This window comes from Augochlora pura, chromosome 4 (assembly GCF_028453695.1).
Source record: "Augochlora pura isolate Apur16 chromosome 4, APUR_v2.2.1, whole genome shotgun sequence".
Classification (NCBI taxonomy): domain Eukaryota; kingdom Metazoa; phylum Arthropoda; class Insecta; order Hymenoptera; family Halictidae; genus Augochlora; species Augochlora pura.
Window position 1 is genome coordinate 24771616 of NC_135775.1, and position 14362 is coordinate 24785977.

A 14362-nucleotide genomic window follows, 5' to 3' on the forward strand; every position below is an offset into this window, starting at 1 on the left:
CAAAGGCCGGTGACTATAATATTTTTTTTTTCGTATGCACGTAATCTGCGAGCTCGATCGGAATTAATGTAACGTGGTCTGGTCTTGATTAGGATGTTTCGCTGCGATTATGTCGCAGATGATACTCGTCTTACTATTTAAATTATTATTAATAAAAATAGAGATATTAATTTGGAACAAAATTTAGTCGAAAGTAGAAGCTTTATTCTGTAAAATGAGACCTTGCAAACCCTCCATCAATTTCTTTTTACAAACTTATAGCACTTCAAACATAGACAAATTTACTCACAAGCTTAAATAACCCTTAAATTCTACTCACCACTTTATTTCAAATATTATTAAAAATAATAGAGATATTAATACCAAACAAAATTCAGTCGACAGTAGAAGTTTCACTCTGTAAAATAAGCCAATTTTGTTATTTTAGAATATTAGAATTTTTAGATTCTAGAAAAAGCTGCGAAGTTAAGAACAGGACAAAATCTGATCAGTAGTATAGGCCTACGCTTAATCAGACCTGTGTACTAGATTCCTCGTTTCAAATGCACAGTATAGACGATGCAATATTAAATAATATAAATATAGATATGATATAAATCGTACAATTTTAAACTAACATAAATATGAATAATATAAATTTAAAGAATATAAATATGGATACTAAAAATGTAGATAATATAGATCTGAATTAAAGCGCCCATAAACGCCGATTCAGACAGTGAAATATCGAACCAGAAGATTTCTACTTTGTGCTCGCAACAAAAGATCGTGAAATCGTTATTACGGGATCGCTATATGACGTCGGCGCGGTTCAATATCAAAGAGTTTCGACCGCCGGGTAGAAAATGAGAACGGAAAAGACAGGACACGCCGAAAATACTGAAAAAGTCGTGACACCGCCGGGGGTCCGCGCGCAAGTAAATAGGAGGAAGGATTTCTAGGGCAGAAAGAGATTAATTGCGGCAGGAGCGGAAGTCGGTATGCAGATTAAAGAAGCTGGACGCGCGGAGGAGCTCAGCCGTTGTAGTCCGGGATTAAGGGGGGGGGGGGGGGGAGTGCAGCGCGTGCATCCGGGTAATGCACGTGTCCTCGCAATCACACGCGTTTATAATAGAGCCCCGCGTATTTGAATCGCCGCCGACTTAATTGCGGGATGAGTGTTACTTATAGCCGGAGGGCGTCCTTTAACAGACTGCCCTTTAACAAATGCCATTTAGCACCTGAAAAACAGCTGTCGAAATTTGATACTATTTGCTGTTTCTATTTTTTAATATTAATGGCGATTTTCTAATACATACTTACATATATAGATTAATAAATGAATAAATTAATTAATGTATGACTGGATGAATGAATGAATGAATGAATAAATAAATAAATAAATGAGTGAACGAATAAATAAATAAATAAATGAACGAATGAATAAATAATTAAGCGAGCGATTAAATAAATAAAGGAACGAATAAATAAATAAACAGATGAACAAATAAATAAATAAATGAATGAATAAATAAATGCACGAATAAATAAATGAAAGACTGACTAAATAATCGAGCGAAAGACAAACGACAGAAAATCTCGGTGCCGTTCGGCCGCGAAAAATGTCTGACCGCGAAATTCCGTAACTTTTGGACACTGCGCCTCTGTATCGGGAATATCACCGCGCGGAATTCGACTTCGAGCCGTGATTTATCAGCCCCGCGTATGGAAATTTCATTTTCGTTTTCCTTTTTCGCCCGGATTTAATCGGGACACGCCGCGATCACGGCGGACACCGAATTCGATAAATTGAAAAGGCGGCGGCGCGCGGTTTTTATCGGATAATTTTATGCGACACGACTACGCTTCGAAATTAATCGGATGCCGGGCTTCAACGCCGTGTTTCGTTCTCGTTTTTTGGTCTCCCCACCCCCTCTCCCTCTCTCTTTCTACCCCCAACCCTTCTTCTCTGATTTTACGCGGTCGATCGAACCGAACGATTTTTTCGGGTCTTCGGGGCGAACGATTTTCACACGACCGTCATTTTCACCGCGCATTTTCCGATGAATTTCGAAGCAGAGAATCCTCGAATGATCGAACGAAGCCCGGTGAGGTTTTATTACCAGCCTAAGCTGCCTTATGCTCATTTTGATTTCAGTAGACTGGAGCTCGAGAGGTGGGAGATATTTTTAAATTGATTAGAGGTGAAGGTAAATGTAGGTGGAATGTTTAATTAAAAAGAATAAATGAAAGCTTCTGTGTCGTACATGATATCGACTTGTTAATATAATTCTGATCTTCGAAATAGAGTTTTTACATATATAAAAAATATCGAAATTGCTCTCGCAGTAAACTGATAGAATTGAAGAAGCTCGTAGAACGTGCGATAATTTTTAATTGCTTCGAACCGTAACGCTTCGCAGTTCCTCGACAGGCGGTAATGGGGAAATATTGCGAAGATCGTGGCAAATACTAATTCCTATCGTATTAATGCAAATATAGTTCCCGTTATTAAAGCCGGCCCGCTCAATTATGTTAATATCGCGTTTATCATTCTAAAACCCGTCGCGTACTACATTAATTCGTAGAAATGGTTCCGCGCGCGCGCGCGTGTATATCGTTACATGACGATCGCGTGACGTCGTCAAAATGGAAATAGGGAACAGCAAAATAATCGCTAGCGATATTAATTTAATGTTTAGCTGGAACAAGTGTCACTGTATTTACAGTTTAACGTCAATGAAAAGTGTCTTTGAAAAAATGCAATTGGTTAAACTTCCGTCTCAAAGAGCGAAACCGCTGTTTTTTCTTTGACGTTGCCAAGATTCTTCGCGAAAGAGCGGAATTAAACGTCAACAAAAAAAAGAGGCGCGTGGATAAAATTTCACGGTGTCGTCTTAAAGTGGACACTCGAGTCTCTGAATCCCGGACAATTTGAATCGCGGAAAAAGATTTTCATAATCCGCGGCAATGTTTGAATCCGTGATACCCTCAATGGGAAAAACCATCCTTCGCTTTTTCCGCTCGGTACCGTTCGGGGTTGAAAGCTTTTTTCGAAAAATAACGAGCAAAGGGAAGCGAGAGTATATTGTTGCATGATCATTTTTTACGGTGGTAGGATATATTTAATTTTGTGAAGTTTGAACTGTGGTTGAATGGTGATCGTCGCTGTTTAGTAAATTTTTTAGTCAATTATTACGAAAAATTATGGGAGTGAAATAATACTGGGTAGAAAGTGGAAGTTCTACTTTGTTAAATAAGGATATATGGATATTTTTGTAATTATTTTTTATGAACTTGTACTGAGTTAAATTTTGGCAAGTTTTCTTGCTATATCGAATAACCCTTAAATTCAACTCGCCATTCTATTTGAAATATTATTAAAAATAGTAGAGATATTAATTTGGAACAAAATTCAGTCGAAACTAGAAACTCTACTCTTTAAAATAGTAGCACGCAAACCCTCGTCGAATCTCCCTTCACGGATATACACCACGCGAAACATCGACAATCTCCCACCGACGCGAGATATCCCCTTTTCAGAATCGTCGTCTTCGGACCCGCAATAATTTCAGCGAAGTGCCGCGACACAACAATCGCCGCAGCGACGTTCGCGAACCGTTCTTAAGGGTGACTCCGCCGTTTCGCGAGGAGCGCGATAGGGCGCGCGGAATAATGTCCGACCGTAAAGAAGGAAGTAGCTCGTTCGTAATGCATCGCTTATTAGCCGGATTTCCATCGGCGCGAGCGTACGCGGCACCCGCCGCCCTGCTATTATTATCAATACGGGTGATACGCAAATTCCGACCTATATTAACGAATTCAGGACACAGGGATTAGTATATCAGTTGCCCCGGCGGGCAACGGCGACGGCGAGCGGAATGCCGACGAACGAACCCACCTGATAGCGCTTTGTTTCACAGTTGATGATCACTGTTTAAAGCGTTATCTAAAAATGAACTGGAATGTAGGCCGTGTCCACATTTAGCAGTCGCGCGGAAGCCGCGAAGCACAGAAAGGGTCGTTACTTTCGTCGCAGTAATCAGGTTAATGGAGTATCGTGGCCCACTTTATTTTTTCATCTTCATCGGGTCCGCGAACGCGGGAGCGCGCCCGCGCATTCCCTACCTAGCGCGAGCCTCGCGCGCGCGGTGTCCCTTTTCACCGTTTCAAAGTCAATGATGCATTACCACCCGGCCAAAGCTTCTCGCTCGTCCGCTTTTTTTCCCGAACAGCGCTGATTTTTCCTACTCTTTTTTTCCGTCGCTGCTGCTCCTCTCCTTCGGTTCCCTTTCCCTACAAATATTGTCCCCGCGTTGCTACCTTTTTCCTGCCGTTTACCCGTTTTCGAAAACATTTCCCTCCGTCGCATCTGTATTTTTAACTACCTCGATTTTTCATTTAAATGCTTCACTGCCATTTCAATCTTTTAATTACGAGGTACTTCAATTTCTGATTTAAATAATTTTAAATTCTTTCAATATTTTATTAATATATTTTTGAATTATTACGTATTTTAATTGAAATCATTTGAAATTATTCCGAGCTTCAATTGAAGTAATTCGAAATTATTTCGACTTTTAATGCAAGCAATTTCAAATTATTCTGATTAAAAACAGTAATAATTCTAAATCACCTAAATAAATTTGAGGCAATAGTAAAGTATTAAATAGAAAAATAGATAGTTTTTATATTCAGGCAAATCGTCCAATTCACGTCTCATTATCTTCGAAGATCGATTACCATGGCTTGCGACCGTCGCAGTCCTCGCAGCAAATCCGTGAAATCCCCGGTCTAATTACAGTGAACAGTCCGGAAGGAACCGAGTCCTCGAGGGCGCTCGAACCGGCAGGCAGCTTTCATTTTCGTTATTGCCTTATTAGTATCCTCAAAGGGGTTAAAAACCCTTTTGAAACGGTTCGCGGAGCGCCTCGAAACAACCTCGCCAAGGGTGGAACGTGAGAAAAAGTAAAGATTCCGAGTCCTCGAAACGACTGTAATCCGGGCTCCCTTTAAGTGGGCGTTGCAAAGTGACGCCATTAGCGGGCGAGAAGAGTGTAACACAGGTCCGAGGCTTTCCACCGGGTCGAGTCATTTTCTATTTTCACCGTCGATCGGAGGGTGTGACAAGACGCGTCGCGGTCGTCGGCTTGACCGGCACGAACTCGGCCGGACTGCGAACCCGCAAACCGATATCCGAAAGCAAACTGAACACTCAGCGGAACGTCCCTGCCGACGTAATCTCTTCTACCGGTTCCGAAGCGAAAGGTATCGCCCGCCCTTCCGTGTCTCAGTTTTCAGCGAACTGGCCATCCCATCGGCCCACACCATCCTCTATCCGCGTCCCTCGTCTCTCTGTTTAGCCGAGGAAACCCGCTGACGTTGTGTCTGCTTTTACACCGAACGTCTGCTAACGGATAGCTAATTAATGGGACAACTGTCTCCGGCTATTTCCTGTCCTCTGCCCCCTCGACTATTATATTAGGGTGTCCCGTAAGTCTTTTCCGTGCCGCGCTGTGCACGATTATTATTTGTTTCTCTTGGTAAAAAAATTCTCTTCCTGATAAATATGAGAAATCCGAGAGCGAAGTAAAAATGCCGCTCGATGAATATTTCGCAAGTCTCAACTCTTTTCAGAAAAAGGGCGTAATAAGGCTTCGCGAGAAATAGAAAAAGCTAAGTTCACGTATAACACAATAAATCAACCTTAAACAACGAATATCGTCTATTAATCTCGCATCGAAAAAGGAAGAAATTTATGGCAAACCTTAATAGATAAACGTTCGAATTTTCTATAAAGTCGTCATAGAACCATGGAATTATGGCGTCTTTGGGTTTCGTCGAGTCCGCGACCACGTAACCGAACCAGCTCGAAAATAAATGGGAAGAGCCGGCTCGGCGGCAAGCTTCGAATTCGATATCGTTAGACAACAAACTCCGGATGTACATTCTATCCGACGAAAAAGTTTGTAGCAGGTTATTAAGAGATTCCGTTTCTTTTTCCCGGTCTGCGAGGGAAATTCGAAGGGTTGTATATTTTACGGGGAGGGGAGAGACATTCGAGGTCTGAAATTACACGCGGCGCAAGAAGTTTTATTTCAGGAGAACGGAGAGGAGAGGAGAGAGGGAGAACCCGCGCGGTCGTCGGAGACTTTCTTTGCCGCAACGGTCGCGCGAAAAACACGTTAACTTATTCTGGAGACGTTGCCCTGAGTTATTTCTTGTTTACTTCAGCATCTGCTCGCGTTTTCCCCCGGTCCTGAACTGTTCACCGCGGAATGAAGCCCGGCCGCGTCCCATCTCTCTCTCACTCTCTCTCTCTTCCCTTCCGCCGACGTCTTTCGACGAGTTCTCACGCTCCCGTGGATTTTAAATTTGCAAATACGCCGCGGCCGGTAAACAGGAACGTGCCGCGCGCGCGGGCGTCTCGTTTAACCCGCTGGATTTCACGGTTTCTTGATCATCCGGTTAATCGAGGGAGATTCGAAGTCCCGGGAATACTCCGCATTGTAATTCCGAAAGTATCTGCCGCCGAGAGTCCCTCGGGTTTCCTGTAATCCGTAGATATGAGAAATTACGTTCGGAATGGGACGGTTATGGTCCAATTCCTCACCAGCTGCTCCTTTATCTTGGATTGTAATATTACGTTTCTATCAGGCGGTGAAGACAGAATATTGGAATGACAAGTAGAAAATTGCATCAGTCGGAAGAGTAGAGTGGAAACGATGTGTATGAGACAAGTAATGTAGAATAGGTTTCCTTCGGTGAGAAGAGGCAGATTATTCTGTGACGTCGAGTAGAATAGGACTGAGCTGGTCAGACAAGTGGGAAAAGACTGATATGCGTGAGAAAAGTAGAATAGTGCAGTGCTTCAAGTAGTGTAAGATTTTCGTGGTCAGCCTAGTGGAGTAAGATTGACTTTGTCAGACAAGTAAAATAAGACTGCCTTTGACAGACAAGTAAAATAAGACTGCCTTTGACAGACAAGTAGATCAAGACTGTCTTTGCTATACAAGTGGATCAAGATGTCTTTGCTAGACAAGTAGAATAAGACCACCCTTGCTAGTCAAGTAGAACAATGCTGCCATTTCCTGACAAATACAACAATACCATCCGTTCAAAACCAACAAATATCCTCACAAATACACCAAGATCAAAAATACAATATATCCTCACGCATCCAAACAGTATTGCTCCACTGATGGTCAGACATATCACAACGAGCCTGTCTATGGCCAAAGTGGAACCGGATGGCCTCTGGTCAGACAAGTGGAAGGAAACAGTCAATGGTGAAACTAGTGGAATAGATTGGCCTGCGGGTGGACAAGTGGTGTAAGATAGCTTTTGGTCAAATTAGTGGAATAGCCTGACTTGTGACCAAGTGAAACAGGATAGCCTGTGGTCAGACAAATGGAGTAAGATGGCCTACGGTGAAATCAATCGAACAGCCTAATCTGTGGTCACCTGAAATAGGATTGCCTGTGGTCATGCAAGTAGTGCAAGTTTGTCAATGGTCTGTCACATTCAGTAAAAGTCGCTTAAACAATCTATACAAGCTGCAAATTAGTTTTAAATTTTGCTACCTTAAGGCATGGATATTGATAGAGATGTTATGATAGTTTCTGCTCTGGAAATATTTTTAGATATTGTTTAGTTATAAATATGCTATGCTATACTATATTATACTATGTTATACTATATCATATTATATTATAGTACTATTTCTATTATATTATTTCTATAAATCGAGAGAAATAAGAACAGAATACACAGCTGAAAACTGGTTGAAAGTGGCAGTCGCTCGAAGCGCCGTGTTCCTTCGGCCGATAGAATCAGGAGGTCCGATTATGGTGATCGCGGAATCGTAATTAGGGGTCGTAACATTCCCCCTATTTTCCTGCCGGCATCTTCGGCGCCGCGGCACACCGGGATGCTATTTCGCAGCGGGGTAACCACCGCCTTATTAGGGATTCGTTTCGGAAGAACAAAGGCGTGTTGGAAGTTCCGCAATAAGTACGCCTTTCATCTCCGAGGCGTGCATTGTTGCCCGGAACAATTACGCAGCTGTAATCCCGAAGCTTCGCTAATTTCGGAAATAGCTACGTCGCTCTAATCGTCTGGTTACCGTCGCCGTATCGCTGCCCGCGGATTAAACTTTCACGTGTTGATCTTCCACGACTGCCCGGGAGGACCGAACTTCATCTGCCCCGCTTGCGAAACTGGGCGCCTGTCGTCGCGGCGCCGAAACGAGAATTCTCATGCATGAAAGATGAACCGTCATCACCGGGGCTGGACGGAACGCGTTCCCGCTATCGATCACGTGCTATCGTAGAACGGCGCTTCGATGTTTCTCCGTTATTCGGTTATTAAAGAAAATCCTGGCGACATAAAGAGGCGACTATCGAAAAAATTTTGAAACGCCAAAAGTGATACATAATTTCCGTCTTTTATTAATAAAATTTCTAAATTATTTTCTTCATTTTTATTTCTTAAATATTCTTTTATATATCGTAACATTTTATGTCATCGTTATTTTAATTATGAAATTGCCGCCTTGAAATTCAAGTCATATATTCGCGAGTAAATAACTAATTTTACTAGACCGTAGGTATGGAAAATCAAAATTATCTATAGAAACTAGATTCGCGAGTCATTTTAACAAATTACAAATATTATATCTCCGTGATCTATGCACCGTTTTACCGTCAACCCGCCAATTTTTCCGCGAAACGCGCGGCGTTCGGCGTCAATTGATAGATTCGTCGGCAAATGTTGTTCCGAACGGGAAATTAAAACCGATTGGAGGAACACGACCGAATCATCGAGCGGTCAATTAATGTTTCAGTTGGCCGGGCGCGAACGAATTTCGTTCGGGCAGCCGGAATTACAGTTTTATTTACTATCGCGGCGCATTTCGGCGAGCGAATCGCGCGTCCCGGTTTGCCTTGCCCGGAAAAAATAAAAACGATTGTGTGCGCAAGCAAGTTTAGCAATTTGGCGGAACAAGAGGGGGGCGGGTAGGGTAGGATGTGTGCGCGGCGCGCGAAACTTTCGATGGAACAAGCGAATTGAAAATTACGTACACGTAAGCGTGGGAACGGGGGAAGGAGAAGGGGTGGTCTCTGTGCGTCGCGTACGTACAACCCCGTGAACGTTACAAGGCGCGAACAATTTATCAACGTCTAAAGTGCTGTGCATTTAAGTTCCGCCGTCTGCGTAATTGCGGGGCAAAATGGAGGCGCGGAATCGGCAGCGCGGAATTTAACGAGAAGCCTCGCGCGGGCGCGCTCGCGCCAGGTCTTCCATCCCCCGACGTTCGGGCGGCGCTCGCCGTGCCAAATAGATTCTGTTTGAACGTTGAATTGATGAAAATTTTCGATTCTAATGGATTGGAAATTGCGCCCGACGCCGGCTTCACCGGCACGTGTTTAATCGAGCAAATTAAGCGCGCGTAATAAACATTGTTCGCGCACTCGACGCCGAAAATTTAATCGATCCGATAAAACGCGCACGGGTTTTTTTTCAGGATATTTTCGCGCGTCGAGTTCTAAGCACGACTAGCATATTTTTTTTGTAACAATGCGAAGGCTGGATCTATTTAAATTTTCTATAATTTATATCAAAGTATATTAGTCAGTAAATAAATGTACTTAACAATCTCTCTAAGAAATATTTTTATAACGTCGATAACTGTAAAAGAAAAATGTTAAGAATCAGTGACTTTGTTTGTCGAACTTTCGCAGACAATCTTAAATTTTGTGATACTGTATATTATAATCTTTTCTATTAATATTATAATAATCGAAGAAAGGATTACGATAGTCCTCGGGGTAGTTTTGGATGAAGCAACCCGGCACTGACAATTTGCCATAAATTTAGTCGCGCGTCCGCCGCGGCGCATTCTCCCGAAAAAAAATTACTCGATAATAAATTCCTCATGCTTGTACGAGTTTCATGATATCGCCCCCGCCATTTTGGTAGCTCATGAATTTACGACGTCGGACGATTAATGCCCGCGCGCCTAAGCTCCAGAATGTAATAACGTATTTTACAATCTGAAGGAGTATTAAATGTTAGCATTAAACGTCCACTATTACGAATTTATTGAATTACAGCACGCCGCCCCATCAACATTCTTTCGTAGTAATGAATTTCCTGATCGATGCCCGTGCCTCTTCATAAATCACCTGACCCACCACCTTTGACCTCGAGAAATGCTTACTTATGGTGTAGCTTGTTTTATTAACAGAAACGGTGCACCTTTTTTCGACTAATTAATTTTAAGCAGGGTGACGACCCTTTAACCCTTTGCGGTTGTAGGATAACTCCTGCATGTGTAAATTTAATACGATTGTAAGGGGCTAATATGTAACTGAATAGTTTCGGAAATTGAAGATATTTATTTTAGAGAAAAATTGCAAAAATGAGGAGATTAAAACTGTCTTTGCCAGACAAGTAAAATAAGACCATCCTTGTCAGACAAGTATATTAAGACTACCATTGTCAGACAAGTATATTAAGACTGCCTTTGCCAGACAAGTGGAATGACACTGTCTTTGCTAGACAAGTGGAATAACACAAAAGCTTTGACAATAAAAATAAAATCATACTTCTTCGACAATTAAATCGACTCTGCTTTTATTGGACAAGTTTTCAGCAAATTTAATACACTGCCACAACTTTCTTCCTCTCCGAATGACAAAATAAATTTTCTCAGAAAATCGACAACAATCCCGACGACGCCTCTATTTCAAGCCCCGCCCGAAATCGAAACCCGACGACCAGTTAACGAGCACGCGAAAACGAGAAAACCGCAACGGAATAAAATAAAAATCGAGCGTCGCATCTCGCCATGAATATTTCGCGTATAACTACCCACACGGGCGGAACGGCGGGCAAACGAACAACGTGGCGCGTTCGTCTCCCGGATGGCCGGCATTATTCAAATATGATCCAGCCAATTTCGCCACAGTTCGACAAGGACATTTCGATCGTTTCGGGATCGATCGCGTGACGGCGGACAAGCAATTCCGCGAGGCCGGGGGGGTGTGGATGTCTCTCATTTATATTCTCTGATTTCCGGCTCAATGTCGGAGCCGGTAGAAGAGGGGGTGGAAGGGAGGGGGGATATAGCACCTGAAGTCACTGCAATCTGTTCCACGAGCACCTTTGAGAAGCACGGGCTACGAAGGATCTACTCGATTATCGGGGAGTAATTAAACTCACCGGCTGGATTGCCATCCAGAACGCATAATTAGGACGTCGGAATTCGAGGAACGATTAACTCGATTGCTCCTTTGGAGAGCCAGTCGCACGGCAGGTTCACGGACCGAAGAAAAGGCTCGCTGCCGTGGCTCAAACTCCGACACCGTGGATATCGACTTCACCGCCGTACCGAGACTCGACCAAATTTCTGGTTCCGCCCTCGAAACCGCTTCTTCGCCACGGTTCGTGTTTTGGCTGCTCGGAATTTGGGAAAACGGGACTTGCCACGGAGTCGCGTACTGTTTCGAGGAGAATCGGTGATCCGATATTGTCGTTTTGTTCGGTCTTGAGTGGAAACCGCTGGCATTGTGCAGACATTCTATGGATAATTATATTACTGTACCGCGTGTATTTCTCTTTTATTTGAATAGCGACGGGTTTGAGAATTTTGGAACTGTTTTGAAAATCGACTGCAAAGGGCTGCAGGTTAAATGGCTGAAAAAAATTGGATTTTCGCCAAGGTTCCGAGAACGCGGCCCGGACGTAAGACGGTCGAACGTCGGCGAAACGGCAATATTCCACGGCGACCAATCACCGTGTCTCGTCATTAACGGCAGCTGCGTCGCCGCGGTCCAATTTCGGTGGATCCGAGCCCCATTCCGCGGCGATTACCGGCGTAACAAGATTTTAATAACGGCCCGGAAATAGGCGGCGGGGCTCCGTTTAACAGCCATAATCGCGCTGTTTTGAAAACACCGCGCCGTTCCCGGGGACAGGTGACGAGCGCTTGAGGGGGGCGCCGGCCGTAAAAGGTTTAATTGAGAGCGACGGGGACAGGGTAGGTGCGCGGACGAGGGGGCTGCCGGTTGAAGTCGCGGACACGACATAATTACCGAACTTGCCAACAGCACGTGGAACATCGTTGTACCGGGGAGACAATGCCAGGCAGGCCCTGCTGGCCCCCTTACGATTTCCGCCTCGTTTCAGCCACGAGGCGCCCTGCGCTAACCGCCGCCATCACGACCCCTCGTACAACCGTCCTCGGATTAATTTGGAATTTGCCGGAAGCTCCCGAACGCGCCATGAAACAACGCCTCTCGTCCTCGGCCGAATCGCACCCCTGATTTTCGAGAGTAATAAACCGGGACCTTGGCCTACTTTCTGCTACTTGCCGCCGGAAAATATTCCCCCAGGGGGTGAACAATCTTTTTTACAGCCTGCCAAACGCGTGAAAATGGGCCTGGAACGAGTTATCGCTCGTTTTTAGTCTGTGAAAAGGCTTATCAAGGTTTTTGGAAGAGAAAGTTATTTGTGTAGTTATTATTATTAAAATAGTTTGCGGTTTTAATGTTGCTTTAGTGTGGAAGAATTTTGTGTCATTTTTTCATTTATTAGCATAAATGTGTTGGATGGTATTAGGTTGGAAACTATGAAACGGGCGTCGCAGCTGAGCACAGGCTATACGAAAACGCCCGTTTCATAGTTTCCACCCTGATATGGAAGATATCGGAAGATTCGATATTATTGTATTATTTTTTAAAGTCTTTCTGTTAATTTTTATTCTAAGTAGAACCAGACGACCCTCGTCAGACACGTCTACTCTGTCAAATAAAATACAAAAGCTACCCCAAAAAATATAAAAGTCGACACTCTACAATTTTTATTCCAAGTAGAAACAATCGACCCTAATCAGACACGCAATTACTTCCACGAGAAATAAAACTAAGACAAACGATTCCACAAAATAAAAATAAATCGAATTGGAAGCTCCACAGTTCCAGGACATCGGTTTCCACCGTAAGAATCAGTAGCCAGCAGGTTGCCCGGCAAATTCGAAAATTCCGGTCGACACCGGTTCCCTTGTTTAGCGACGGGTGGAAAGCCAAACGGTCCTCCCGTGTTCCCGGAACAGAGACGTTTCGCGGAGCGTCTGCGATTCTTCGGATTGCGGTTTATCGGGTAACAATGCGAGGGGGATTGTTTAGCGATTCAGGACGTTTCCGAAGGATTCGGGTGTCCCCGGCCGCAGTTTAGACTCCGCCGTTCGGGTCGTATAATGAATACTAATACGCCCCTCCCGCACCACCACCACCGCCATCCTACCACACCGCCTCGACGAGGGAGGGGGGGAGAATGCCGCGGCCAAGTCTAGATAAAGGAGACCGCGTCATCCGACGGCAGTTTCCCGTTGATTGAGCTCGCGCGGCCCACCCCGAAGAGGTCGAAACTTTTAATTAGTTACTGATCCTTCGGACTAAATAATTCCCCCTCGCCGGCAGGATGCAAAGCATGACAGGAATAAATTGAAATTGCCCCGGCGCCGAGTTTAACATACTTTCGGGTTTAACTCCGTAAGCTTAACGACCCCCATGGAGGGTGAGCAGAGGGCGGGGGTGGGAAAAAATTACGCCGATCGAACGGCCGGATTATCGTTGTTGATGAACTATACACGCTTTCATCGATCACCGTTCCTCTCCCTCCGCCCGCGCGCGCGAATAACCTGATAACGCGTCCACTTTACGCGCTCCTCGAGTTCATGAATTTCAAAACTGGGCGAGGAGGGGGGGGGGGGGGGGGATTATATGTGCGATGACAAAGAGACCATTGTCTAGACGATACAAGCGGGGCGCGATCGGGCCTCATTAGCCGGGCGAACACGCTTTTTTTTTTAAACAAGGCTCGTCGTCGATTAAAAAGCCATCAATTCTTTTTATCGCGTACACAGATTCTTTTCATTTTATTCTGTTACACGATCGACGCTTGTTGTGCTACGTCCATGTAAAATTTAATAACGTTATCGCGGTACTCTTGTTCGGAGATTGTTGCTGTAATATGGACGATTTGTTACGAAAATTGTTTGCGTTGGGTAACAGAGGTGGGGGCTCGATAAAAATGTTTTATGATTTTTATGTGGTGAATGTAATAAAGTTTGAGAATTCTTTTTCATTATTTCATGTATGTATAGATCTTTTAATATTATAGAAATATATCTTCTCCATTACTTTATACATCCACCTGTTCCATTACTTGATAAACACATCTTTTCCCATAAATAAAACATCCGCCACATTATTTTAAACATGCTTAACGCATTCATGAAACACAGCACACGCATTCTTCGTATAATTCATACAAACGTTAATCAAATAAAATTACACGTTAATTAAAATTGTACTCT

The 14362-nt window shown here is 43.8% G+C and overlaps 1 protein-coding gene across 1 annotated transcript in view; it reads left to right on the forward strand.

Moving 5' to 3' along the window:
* Positions 1-14362, forward strand: part of Rho-5 (rhomboid-5) — a 342352-nt gene that overhangs the window by 171756 nt on the left and 156234 nt on the right. The gene's annotated exons all lie outside the window — the stretch shown is intronic.